The following is a 13249-nucleotide window of genomic DNA, read 5'->3' as shown; positions in this document are numbered from 1 at the left end:
CAGTTGGTCTCCCTTTGTGAAGCTGTCTAAGAACAGAGTGCATCATCTCAAAACAAGGGGTCAGGACAAAGATAAAGAGGAATTTCTTCTTTCAGAGTGAACCTGTGGAATTCTTTACTGCAGAGGCCTTAACAGATCTTGTGGTGCTGTGGGGCTCCTATTCCAGATCAAGAGTCCTGAGTTTAAGTCTCACCTGCTCCAAAGATGTGTAATAACATCTATGAGCAGGTTAATTAGAAAAATAGGTTAAACAAAAAAAAAGATAACAAGGTGTCGAGCTGGATGAACACAGCAGGCCAAGCAGCATCAGAGGAGCAGGAAAGCTGACGTTTCAGGAAGGGTCTAGGCCCAAAATGTCAGCTTTCCTGCTCCTCTGATGCTGCTTGGCCTGCTGTGTTCATCCAGCTCCACACCTTGTTATCTCGGATTCTCCAGCATCTGCAGTTCCTATTATCTCTTAAATTAAAAAAAGGGCTGCGTTCTTAGGCATATTCAAGACTAAGATGCACAGTTTTTTAATCAGTTAAGGAGCCAAGAGTAATGGGGAAAGGCCAGGAAACTGGACCCGAGGATTATGAGATCAGCCATGACCTCATTGAATGGTGGAACAAACTCAATCGTCTTGCTTCTGATCCTGATCTGAGTCAGAAGGAGCATGATGTGGATTTAAGTCCTACAATGGAGACATTAAGTCAAAATCTAGATTAGCCCTCCCAGTGTAGCACCAAGCCTTACTGACAGAGTATTGTCCTTTTGGCGGACATTAAACTGAGACCCTCTCAGAAGGTAAAAGATTCCAAAATGGAATTTGGGAAAAACGTGAAGGTCCCTTCTTTCCTAAACCAATGTTAATCCTTCAGTTAAGGAGATTACAAGCATATTATCTACTTAAGACACTTTTTTATGGTATTTGGCTGCCATGCATCCTACATTACCACACTTCAAATTTATGTTATTGATGATGAGGAGTTCAGTAATGTTCTGAAGTCTTCAAAACTGCTAAATACAGGCAAAACCTTTCTTTTTAAAGCTATGCCCCCTCGTGCTCGCCGCACCATCCTAGGAAAAAGGCTCTCCCTATCCACCCTATCTAACCCTCTGATTATTTTATATGTTTCAATTAAGTCACCTCTCAACCTTAGAACATAGAACATAGAACAGTACAGCACAGAACAGGCCCTTCAGCCCACAATTTTGTGCCGACCATTGATCCTCATGTATGCACCCTCAAATTTCTGTGACCATATGCATGTCCAGCAGTCTCTTAAATGTCCCCCATGACCTTGCTTCCACAACTGCTGCTGGCAACGCATTCCATGCTCTCACAACTCTCTGTGTAAAGAACCCGCCTCTGACATTCCCTCTATACTTTCCACCAACCAGCTTAAAACTACGACCCCTCGTGCTAGCCATTTCTGCCCTGGGAAATAGTCTCTGGCTATCAACTCTATCTATGCCTCTCATTATCTTGTATACCTCAATTAGGTCCCCTCTCCTCCTCCCTTTTCTCCAATGAAAAGAGACCAAGCTCAGTCAACCTCTCTTCATAAGATAAGCCCTCCAGTCCAGGCAGCATCCTGGTAAACCTCCTCTGAACCCTCTCCAAAGCATCCACATCTTTCCTATAATACGACGACCAGTACTGGACGCAGTATTCCAAGTGCGGTCTAACCAAAGCTTTAGAGAGCTGCAACAAACCTTCTTCTCTCTAATGAAAACAGCCTCAAGTCCCTCAGCCTTTCCTCGTAAGACCTTCCCTCCATACCAGGCAACATCCTAGTAAATCTCCTCTGCACCCTTTCCAAAGCTTCCACATCCTTCTTACAATGCGGTGACCAGAACTGTACACAATACTCCAAGTGCGGCTGCACAGAGTTTTGTACAGCTTCACCATAACCTCTTGGTTCCGGAACTCGATCCCTCTATTAATAAAAGCTAAAACACTGTATGCCTTCTTAACAGCCCTGTCAACCTGGGTGGCAACTTTCAAGGATCTGTGTACATGGACACCGAGATCTCTCTGCTCATCTACACTACTAAGAATCTTACCATTAGCCCAGTACTTTGCCTTCCAGTTATTCCTACCAAAGTGCATCATCTTACACTTGTCTGCATTAAACAAGTGTGAGGTGATGCAAGGTTGACAGGGCTGTTAAGAAGGCATACAGTGTTTTAGCTTTTATTAATAGCGGGATCGAGTTCCGGAACCAAGAGGTTATGCTGCAGCTGTACAAAACTCTGGTGCGGCCGCACTTGGAGTATTGCGTACAGTTCTGGTCACCGCATTATAAGAAGGATGTGGAAGCTTTGGAAAGGGTGTAGAGGAGATTTACTAGGATGTTGCCTGGTATGGAGGGAAGGTCTTACAAGGAAAGGCTTATATCTTAGTGATAGTCAACATTGTCAGAAGATAGTCAGAGAGAAGACTGAGTGAGGCAGAGATCAGGGTGCAGTAAGGAAAAGTACTAGGTATTGTATTATTGAGCCTGTTCAGAAAGGTGGAGCAGGCGGGAGTGGGACCTGGTTTCATTTGCTCAGAAGTGGGAACTGTGCCACTGCACCACAAAAGGCCTACAAGTGTTAGATTTGAAGAGAAACAAATACTTAAACAAAAACTGTTGAAAAAGTTATTGCATACTGCTGGAGCTTGAACCCAAGCCTTCTCGGTCAGAGGCTAGGGCACCACAACTGTGCCACAAGAGCCCTGAAGACCCTGGAAAAGTAGTTGCAGAAGACTTTTTGCTATTTAACCCATTTTCCTTATCAACCTCTTCAGAGATGTTATTACACACCTCTGGAGCAAGTAGGCCTAGAACTGAGTGACAGTTGGAACCGCAGGTGCTGAATCTGAGAAATTTTTCTGAAGAAGGGTCAAGACCTTTAACGTCAGCCTTTCTCTTCCTCTGATGCTGCTTGGCCTGCTGTGTTCATGCAGCTTCACACCGTGTTATCTCAGGTCACTTGGTCCAGGGACATGGAACACTGTGCCTTCAGGCCTGGAAAAGTACTTCAGTTGAGGTTTTTTTTGTTATTTCACCTTTTTTTTCCCCTAAACAACTCGTTCAGAGATGATATTACACAGCTCTGGAGCATATGAGTTTGGAATCCGTGTCTCTCGGCTTAGGGGCAGGGACGCTACCATTGCAGCACAAGGGCCCTTTAAGGTCTCAGACAAGCACTTGAATTGAAGAGGAATAAGCTCGCAGCTCGAAGTGTTTACAGACCTCAGTAAATCAAGACAGAGCCTCCATTCACTACCTCCTCAGTGGGGAAGCTGCTTAAAACAAACTATCCGCAATTAACGAAGAATCACTCACTGAGCTACACGCTGCTCCCAGTGTTTATTCACATCAGACATGAATTGTTTTCCGTTTTATATACAGAGTAACACCTGGTGGGCTTTAAAGAATCAAAGACAAATTACAGCTGTCTTTAACTCGCTTGTTCTGTAAACAAGGCAATGGATTTATAACAGAAGGCTGTCACCAGTCATTCAGAAAGAAGCTGCTGTCTTTGTAATCCTAGAAGGGTCGAAAGTCTTACCAAGAGACTGTCAGCTCTAACATCGCCCCGCTGTTTGTTTTTGTACACCTCAGAGCCCTCTATCAGCACCGCCTTTTCAGCCAAGAGCTGCAAACAATGAAGCCATGCGCTCTGCAGAGATGCTTGCTGTGAATCAGGTCAATGCGGAGAATCACTCAAAACCAGACAGGGACAACTGCAAGACTGCCCTGAAAAACAGGGTTTTTCTCTTTCTGTTTCTGGAGCTTTACGGCAAGCGAGTGTCCGGGAGCACAGCCTGGTACCACGCCGATAAGTGGAGCTATCGAACAATTTATGCATGAAGAATTCAAAGCAGCCCCCCTCCTTCCTGTCATTTTCTCTCCTCGTCTTATTTTTTCGCTCTAATCAGATCACACTCCTTTTTGCAGAGGACTGACCTCACAGCTCGCTGGATAAGCACCCAGGAACAATAGGTGCTGTCCCAGAACCACAGCCCACAAATAAAAACTCGTTATTTAGGCTTTGCACTTCTTAATGTCGATGCGGAATGTTGCAGTGAATGTTGCAAAGTTATCGATTCACTTCAGAGAAACGTAGCCAATCTTGCGGCTTTATGACTTTAAGAGGTTCTCTCCCGCACTACTTTCTCTCTTTTACATTTGTATTGTCATGGAATTGTGAAATTAAGGAAAAGGTCCTTGTTTCCCTCGGTTGAAAACATCAAATGCTGGAGATCACAGCGGGTCAGACAGCATCCATGGGAGAGAGCGAAAATTACTGCAGGTGCTGGGCTCTGCTGAAGGCAACAAAATTCTGGACACCGCAGATTCCAGCATTTGCAGTGATTTGAGATAACAAGGTGTAGAGCTGGATGAACACAGCAGGTCAAGCAGCATCAGAGGAGCAGAAAGGCTGACGTTTTGCGCCTAGACCCTTCTTCAGAAAATGTTGTTATCTCAGATTCTTCAGCAACTGCAGTTCCTACTATCTCTGCAGTAATTTGCTTCTGTTTCCCTCAATCTTATTCCTGTTTGAAAATTGGGTCCTTTTCCAAGTTGACTCAAACTAGCTCACATCCAACTTAGTTGCCACTGAAACAAACCCTGCTCAAGCATCCTGAGTTGCTGATATAACAGAGTGTGAGGCTGGATGAACACAGCAGGTCAAGCAGCATCTCAGGAGCACAAAAGCTGACGTTTCGGGCCTAGACCCTTTTTTGTGCTCCTGAGATGCTGCTTGGCCTGCTGTGTTCATCCAGCTTCACACTTTGTTATCTTGGATTCTCCAGCATCTGCAGTTCCCATTATCTCCTGAGTTTCTCGTTTCCATTTTGAGTTGAAGGCCATTCAGCCCATGGTTTTTGCATTGGTCCATTGAAAGAGAGGTCTAATTAATCATAGATAATGGGAACTGCAGATGCTGGAGATTCCAAGATAATAAAATGTGAGGCTGGATGAACACAGCAGGCCAAGCAGCATCTCAGGAGCACAAAAGCTGACGTTTCGGGCCTAGTCTAGGCCCGAAACGTCAGCTTTTGTGCTCCTGAGATGCTGCTTGGCCTGCTGTGTTCATCCAGCCTCACATTTTATTATCTAATTAATCATCCTGGGTTTTCTTTCTCTATCTCAACAGTCCTGCAATTCTCAGCCCTGCTGAGTACTGATCAATCTCCTTGTTTTGAGAGTCACTCCTGAATCTGCTTCCCTCACTCTGTCAGATCGTAAGAGGCAGGAACAGAACTAGCCTGTGGGATCTACTCCACCATTCAATGGGATCATGGTTAATCTGATAATCCTCAACTTCACTTTCCTGCCTTTTACCCTTCACCTTTGATTCCCTTACTCTGTCTCTGAATAGACCAAAAGATGTAGGAGCAGAAATAATCCATTAAGCCCACTGAAGAGCACATTTCAGAGAACTGGATGAGGATTGTTTAGTCAGTGGCTAGGAATGCAGTCCAGAATGACAGGGGTGGTGGAAGTGTGGAACAATGCCACTAAAGGACCATAATGCTTATTTAAGACTTCATTTTTGGTACCATGAGCTGCAGCAACAGTCTGGCACCTGATTTATGTGATTAAGCCATTCTGGATCCCTGAGAACGCCTTTCAAAAGTGTACGCAACATCTTGTCATTCCTCTGGAGGCAGTTGGTGCAGAGCCAAGGATGAAATTTTGAGGTCAACGCCTTGTTCTGTGTAGTTGTCAGTAAGATCTAACCTGGGACAAGGGTTTGGAGGGGGAGAGATGAGAGAGGAATGCACAGCTGTTGGGGGTGTCTGGAAGAATGGACAGGGTGTTAAGGTAGGCTGATGAAGGCCACCATGTCTATTGAGGGACAATGAGAAGCAACTCTTGCTCTGTCCATAGTAACCACAGGAACGTTAATGAAAAGAGTGCAGGAAATACTGGAGATCCTCTGCACTCTGGGCAGCAACTGTGGAGACAGTGAGACACAGTTGATGTTTTGAGTCTGATATGACTCTTCTTCAGAATCATATCAGACTCGCAACATTATATTTGTTTTTCTCTCTGCACAGATGCTGCCAGGCCACTGCATTTGTTTCAGATTTCAGGCATTCACAGTATTTTGTTTTTAAATTGGTAAAGGAAGAAATGGTTCAAATTTGTGGGACACTGCCAATAGTACTGGGGAAGGACAGAGCTGTTCCAATGGGATGGTCTCCACTTAAATCATGCTTGGACCACAGTCCTTGCAAATCACTTAACTAGGGCTGTGGATAGGGCTTTAAACTAAATGGGGTTGGGAAGGGGAGGGGGAGCATGGACTCCATTGCATGGAAATTTATGGGAAAAGGTAAAGGGAGTGAGGGCGCAGCAGAGGTTATTCGAGATTCCAGAACAAGCAGTAGAACAAAGTATGGAAAGGGTCAGGAATCTAACTTCAGGTGCAGCAGATAAGGGGAGCAGTCAACATGGGGCTGAGGAAGTTGCATTTAAATGCACACAGTGTACAAAACCAGGTAAATGAGCTTGTTCCACCAACTGAAATTGGCAGGTACAATATTGTGGGTATCACAGGCTGCAAGGAGATCAGGGCTAGGAACTAAATATCCAAGGATACACGCCCTATCAAATTGATGGAGGGGGCAGGGTTGCCTCGTTAGTAAGAAATGAAATCGACAGCAAGAAATTATGTAAAGTCAGAAGGCATAGAATCTGTGTGGGTAGAGCTGAGGAACAGCCATGGAAGAAAACCACCCTGATGAGAGTTACATACAGGCATTCAAGCAGCAATCAGGATTTGGGTAAGAAAATAAATCAGATGTCAAAAAGGCAAGCAAAATAGTCACTTTTACAATAATCATGAAGGATTTCAATACGCAGGTGGACCAGGAAAGTCAGGTTGATAGCGGATCCCAAGAAAGGGATTTGTAGAAGGTCTGTGAGGTAGTTTGTTGGAGCAGCTTTTGGTACAGCCCACTAGGAAACAGGCAAATCTGGATTTAGTGATGTGTAATGAGGCAGACTTGATTAGGGAGTTTAAGGTGAAGCAACGCCTATAGAGCAGTGACCATAATCTGGTAGAAATCACCCTGCAGATGAAAGGGAGAAGTTGGAATCAGAAGTAACAGTATTATAATTGAGTAAAGGTAACTACAAAGTCAGGAGGGAGGAGCTGGCCAGAGTTGATTGGAATGGGAGCCTAGCGGGGAAATCAGTGGAGCAGCAATGATGGAGTTTCTGGGGGTAGTTCGGGAGGCACAACAGAAATTCATCCCAAGGAAGAAGAAGCATAGAAGGAGGGTGAGATAACAAGGGACATCAGGGTGGCATAAAAACAAAAGGAAAAGCATACAGTGTGGTGAAGATTAGTGGGAAGCCAGAGGATCGGGAAGCCTTTAAAAGCCAACAGAGGATAACTTTAAAAAAAAAGCAACTGGGGGGAAAAACTGAAATGAGGGTAAGCAGTTTTTTTAAAAAAATAGGTAAGAGATAGGCAAGTTTGACGTTGGACCGCTGGAAAATGAAGCTGGAGAAGTAGCGATGGGAGACAAAGAAATAGCACAGGAACTGAACAGGTAGTTTGTATCAGTTTTCACAGTGGAAGACACCAGTAGCGCAGCAGAACTTCAAGTGCCAGGGGCAGACTTGAGTGTGATGCTCATTACTAAGGAGTTGGTGAAACTGAAAGGTCTGAAGGTGGATGCACTAGATGGACTACACCCCAACGTTCTAAAGGAGATGTCTGAGGAAATTATAGAGGCGTTGGCGGTGATCTTTCAGGAATCACTGAAGTCAGGGAGAGTCCCAGAGGACTGGAAACTGGCTAATATAACACCCCTGTTTAAGAACAGAGGGAGGCATAAGCCAGTTTGCCTGACCTCGGTCTAGGTAAGATTTTAAGAGTCCATTATTAAACATGAGATTGTGGCGTACTTGGAAGTACATGGTAAAATAGAGCTGAATCAGTACGGCTTTGTTAAGGAGAGGTCAAACCTGACAAATCTGTCAGAATTCTTTGAGAAGATAATGAGCAAGTTAGACAACGGAGAGCCAGTGGACATGGTCTATTTGGATTTCCACAAGGCTTTGACAAGGTCTTATCTAACCTCACAACTGCATGTAAAAAAAATCCTATCACACTATTTGAAGAGAAGCAGGTAAGTATGACTTAGTATCCTGTCTTCAACCAACAGGTAATCTGATCAAAACTTCATTACTGTATGTGAGACTTTGCTGAGTGCAAATTGGTTGGTTGCCATGGTTCTGACTGTCCAACAGTGACCACACTTCAAATCACTTCATTGACTGTAAAGTGCTTTGCGGCTGCCTGTGAGATGAACAGTACCATTAAAACAAAACAAGTTTTTCTTACAAAACTTTACTATGATACAAGCAGTATTCAAGTTTTGATGACCTTGGCTTTTACATGGTGTCTTAAGGCACGAGGGTGGAAACTAAACTTTTTGATTGCAGCTTTAGTGTTAGGGTGATGCCATTTCAAGTCAGGGATTCAATGAAGACTTCAATTGTTAAAAGGCAAGGGAAGGATGGAGAAAACATTGTCACACAAAGATGTTTTAACTGTTAGCTCATTTTGGAGAAGTCATGTGGTAACTGCACTGAAAGTTGTAAAGTCTGTCATTACCTCAATGAAGGCTACAAAACTATCAAGATATGTTTTACAGCTCTTCTCCAATAACAATAAGGCTCACATTTATAAAGCACTGTTTAAGACTTCAGGATGTCTCACAGTGGTTTAACGAGGTGGAATGAAACAGGTAATGATGCCAATATAAGAAACATTGGAGCAGGAGGAAACCATTCAGACCCTGTTCCATCATTTAGTTAGTCCATTTCTGATCTTTCACCACAACATCTTCCTACCTTATTCCCAGATTGCTGATTGCAGGAGTTTTGCAGTAGAAAATTCTAATGATTCGTAACACTAACCAGTAAGGGAATTGAGAGTATGTGTTTCAGGGCGGAGGGGGAAGAAGGTGGAGAAAGGCAGGAAGGTGCAGTTCAGGATTATCAGATCAGCCACAAACTCGCTGAATGGTGGAGCAGACTCAAAAGGCTGAAGAGCCATCCTCTGCTCCCACATCTTAATGGTCTTTTTTTAAAAATCGAACAAATTTCTCTACATCTTATCCAAAACTGACTAGTTCTCAACTAGCCAGCCAGAGGAAACAGTCTTTCAGCACCTACCCTGTCAAGATCCCCAAGAAATGTATGGGATTCTACAGCATGGAAAGCCAAGGCTCCAGTATACCTTGAGAAAGTATACCTCCAGTATACCTTTTGATTCAAAGAGCAATGGAAATATAGAACACCCTCTCCTCCGAAAGAATTGGAGGCTAGGGACTCAAGTGAAAAAGTCAAAACTAAGATTGAAAGATATTTATTTGAAGGGCATTTAGTGCCCATTTCTAATTACACTTGAGAAGTTGGCTGTAAGCCACTTCCCTGAAATGCTCTTGGCTTTGTAGTGTAAATATACTCCCATTGTTATTAAATGAGGAGTCCTCGATTTTGGCCGAGTGACAGTAAAGGAACGACAACAGAATTCCAAGTCAGGATGGTGTGTGCCTCGGAGGGGAACATGCAGGTGCTTCCTTGCAACTACTGCCCTTGACCTTCTAGATGGTGCAGGTTATGGGTTTAAGAAGGTTCTTGCAGATGGTACATGCTGTTGCCATTTTGTTTTGGTGGTGGACATACTCTAGAGTCCTCAGAGTACAGTAGATTGGAGGAGATGATGGCCTAGTGGTATTATCACTGGACTGTTAATCTAAAGACCCAGATAATGTTCTGGAGAACCTGGGTTTGAATCTCTCCGTGGCAGATGGTAGAATTTAAATTCAATAAATATCTGGAATTAAGAATCTAACGATGACCACGAATCCATTGCTGATTGTCAGGAAAAACCCCTCTGGTTCACTAATGTCCTTCAGGGAAGGAAACTGCAATCCTTACCTGGTCTGGCCTACATGTGACTCCAGACTCATAACAATGTAATTGACTCTTAACTGCCTTCTCGGCAATTAGGGATAGGCAATAAATGCTGCCTGGCCAGCAACACCTACATTCTGTGAATGAATAATAGAAAAAAAATGGTCTATCCATTCTGAACTCATGCAACGATGCCTCATGTATCCCTATTGATCAATCACAACAGAATACTCTTTGTCATTTCTGGTCTCAGCTTTATAAAAATTAAGCAGAAGCACTGGAGAAAGTGTAGAAACAAAACTTGCCAGGTCAATACTGAAACTAAGAGGTTATAATTATCAGGAAGGATTGACTAAAAGGGAGCTTTGATCTCTGGAAAGGAGATACCAAAGTACTGATATGGTAGAGCCCTTTAAAATAATGTAAGAGTTTGATAAGATTTACATTTCTGTTGTGGGAAGAGACCAATACTAAAGGGGCCACCAATATAAGACTATCACTAATGAATCCAGTGACTGGTGAGAATGTAGAATGTGGAATGATTGAGATGACCAGCATAAGTGTTTTTGAAAGTTCGCTGGAAAATGAGGAAAAGGGAATAAAAGATATGCATTTGAAAGAGATGGAATGAGTTTCAGATTGAGCATACAGGGTGGACCAATTATGTTGAATGGAGCTGGAGAAGTTTGTGCAATTCTACATGTCAGCCCTATTAATAAAGTTTCACATCAAATGGGGGGTAGCAGGACTTTTCTTCTGCAAAGTTATCAACGAATTAGCTGCACTTTTAAAATAATCTGGAATTCTCCAAGGCTGACTTTTCTTGGCACTGTCAAGAAAATGACCTGATTTGTAGAATTCGACTTTACAACTTGACAGGGTAAAGCTTCAAATTTCTGATCACTATGAAAATGTCTAAACCACTAGAACATAGAACATAGAACATTACAGCACAGTACAGGCCCTTCGGCCCTCGATGTTGTGCCGACCTGTCATACCAATCTCAAGTCCATCTAACCTACACTATTCCATGTACGTTGATATGCTTGTCCAATGCCGACTTAAATGTACCTAAAGTTGGCGAATCTACTACCGTTTACATAATGTAGGTCAGGCTCTGAATACACTTCTCAATATTTAGTACCAAGGATTTGTCGACTCTCCTCTAAACTCAAATCTTCCTTACATTTGGTAAGAAGAGCTTCATGATTAAAAACGAATCTAGGGATTTGGATAACAAGTCAAGGCCAGGACAATCCATGACTTTTGTTGGGTGGTGGGAAAAGTTTTATTTATTCAAAACTGAGAGGAAACAATACACATCCCCATCAAATGGTACTGAAATTAAATGTGTTACCTCTCTGATAGAGTGCACTAATGGAAAGAGCCAGTTTAGATTTCTGCCTGTTTCATCAAATAAGAATGTCTCCAATGGGACAAGACATGGAGGGAATAATTTGGGTCTCAGCGTTCAATCAACACAGAAAGAGGCCACTCAGCCCATCAGTCTTGTGCCAACTTATTGTAAAACCATTCCAATTAACTTCTGGACTGCTATTTTCACATAGCCTCGCAGTGCCAAGAATACAGGTTCGATTCCACCCTCGGGCAGCTGTCTGTGTGGAGTTTGCACATTCTCCCCGTGACTGCATGGGTTTCCTCCGAGTGCTCCGGTTTCCTCCCACAGTTCAAAGATGTGCAGGTTAGGTGGATTAGCCATGCTAAATTTCCTGTAGTGTTCAGGAATGTGTAGATTAGGTTGGTTACTGGTGGGTGGTTCTGAGTGGGATGCTGTGAGGGTTAGGGTGGACTTGTTGGGCTGAAGGGCTTGTTTTCATACAGCAGGGATTCTATGATCTCTCTGGTGTAGTGTCATGTGATGATGCATTTTGATGATACCATGGATGCTGCCACCATTCTTCCCTCCTCTGCTAAATATGCAAGTCCTTAATCTGACATGATGCCCTCTGCTCCTAGACTCTCCCACAAGAGAAACAGCCTTTCTATGTCAAATCACCTAAGAATCTTGCATGGTTCAATGACATCTTCTCTCATTCTTCTATATTCCAATGAATACAGGCCGAATATACTCAAAATAATCTCATACCAGTGTCCCTCCATACCCAGGATCAACAGAACGAACTTTCTCTGGACTGCTTCCATTGCCAGTACAGCTTTCCTAGATAAGGGGCCCAAAACTGTTCACAGTATTCCAACTGTGACTTGACTAGTGCCCTATATAATTTTAGTAAACTCGCCTACATTTATACTCCAGAGATAGTAGAACTGCAGATGCTGGAGAATCTGAGATAACAAGGTGTATGAACACAGCAGGCTGAGCAGCATCAGAGGAGCAGGGAAGGCTGACATTTCGGGTCTGTTCTAAAGAAGGTTCTAGGCCCAAAACATCAACTTTCCTGGTCCTTTGATGGTCCTTGACCTGCTGTGTTCAACCAGCTCTGCATGTTGTTATCTTACATTTATACTCCATTCCCTTTTAAATAAAAGCCAATGTTTCATTTTCCTTCCCTATTAGCTGCTGAATTTGGATGCTGGCTTTTTGTGATTAATGGACAAGGACTGCCAAATCCCTCTATTTTGTTGTTTTCTTCAGTCTTTATCATTTTGGTTTGTGGAATTTAAATGCAATTAATAAATCTAGAATTGAAAGCTAATCTCACTGATGGTGATCAGGTCCATAGCAAAGTCAATGTGGTTGACTGTTATTTTCCCTCAGAAATGACCAAGCAAGTTACTCAAATTGAGAGCTAATAAGAGATAGTCAATAAATGCTGACTACGCTCACATTCAAAGACAGATAAAGGGAAAAAAGTTCCAACTGTACATTCAACTCTACAGTCTTAATCTTTCTGTTCACCCACACATTTTGATAGCTGCTGATTATTTAAACAGACCTGCACCTCCAAATTTGATGCCCAGTTCCCACTCACACCCACTCTCTTTCTCAATCTGACTAATTTCTCGGTGTGGTCTGAATCTCCACTTCCTTAAGTCCCAGGGACGCTGAATTGAAAGGATATAAATATCAACAGGCTAAACTCATCACCACCTGATATCTGGCTGGACCACATCACTTGCCTGGATGGGTGCAAGACGTTTGACACCATCCAAGGCTGCCCGCTTGATTAATACCACATCTACCGTCTTCAACATTCACTCCCTCCACCATCAACACTCAGCAGCAGCAGCAGTGTGTCCCATTTACAAGATGCACTGCAGAAATTTGTGAACGCTCCTCAGTCAGCACCTTCCAAACCCACGGCCGCTCCCATCCAGAAAAACAAATGTTAGAGATGCACTGAAGC

The 13249-nt window shown here is 43.3% G+C and overlaps 1 long non-coding RNA gene across 7 annotated transcripts in view; it reads right to left on the bottom strand.

Annotated features, from left to right (window-relative positions):
• Nucleotides 1-13249, bottom strand: part of LOC132210430 (uncharacterized) — a 321143-nt gene that overhangs the window by 261239 nt on the left and 46655 nt on the right. Inside the window, exon 1 of one of the 7 annotated variants that reach the window (XR_009446540.1) lies at nucleotides 3544-3774. The exons of the other annotated variants lie outside the window; for them this stretch is intronic. This is a non-coding gene — a long non-coding RNA (uncharacterized LOC132210430). Of the gene's footprint in view, nucleotides 1-3543; nucleotides 3775-13249 lie in introns of those variants that run through there. 7 annotated transcript variants of the gene reach the window in all.

Source organism: Stegostoma tigrinum, chromosome 12, assembly GCF_030684315.1.
Source record: "Stegostoma tigrinum isolate sSteTig4 chromosome 12, sSteTig4.hap1, whole genome shotgun sequence".
In the NCBI taxonomy this organism is placed as follows: domain Eukaryota; kingdom Metazoa; phylum Chordata; class Chondrichthyes; order Orectolobiformes; family Stegostomatidae; genus Stegostoma; species Stegostoma tigrinum.
Note: the sequence above shows the minus strand (reverse complement) of the source record. Positions and strands in the feature narration are given on the sequence as shown.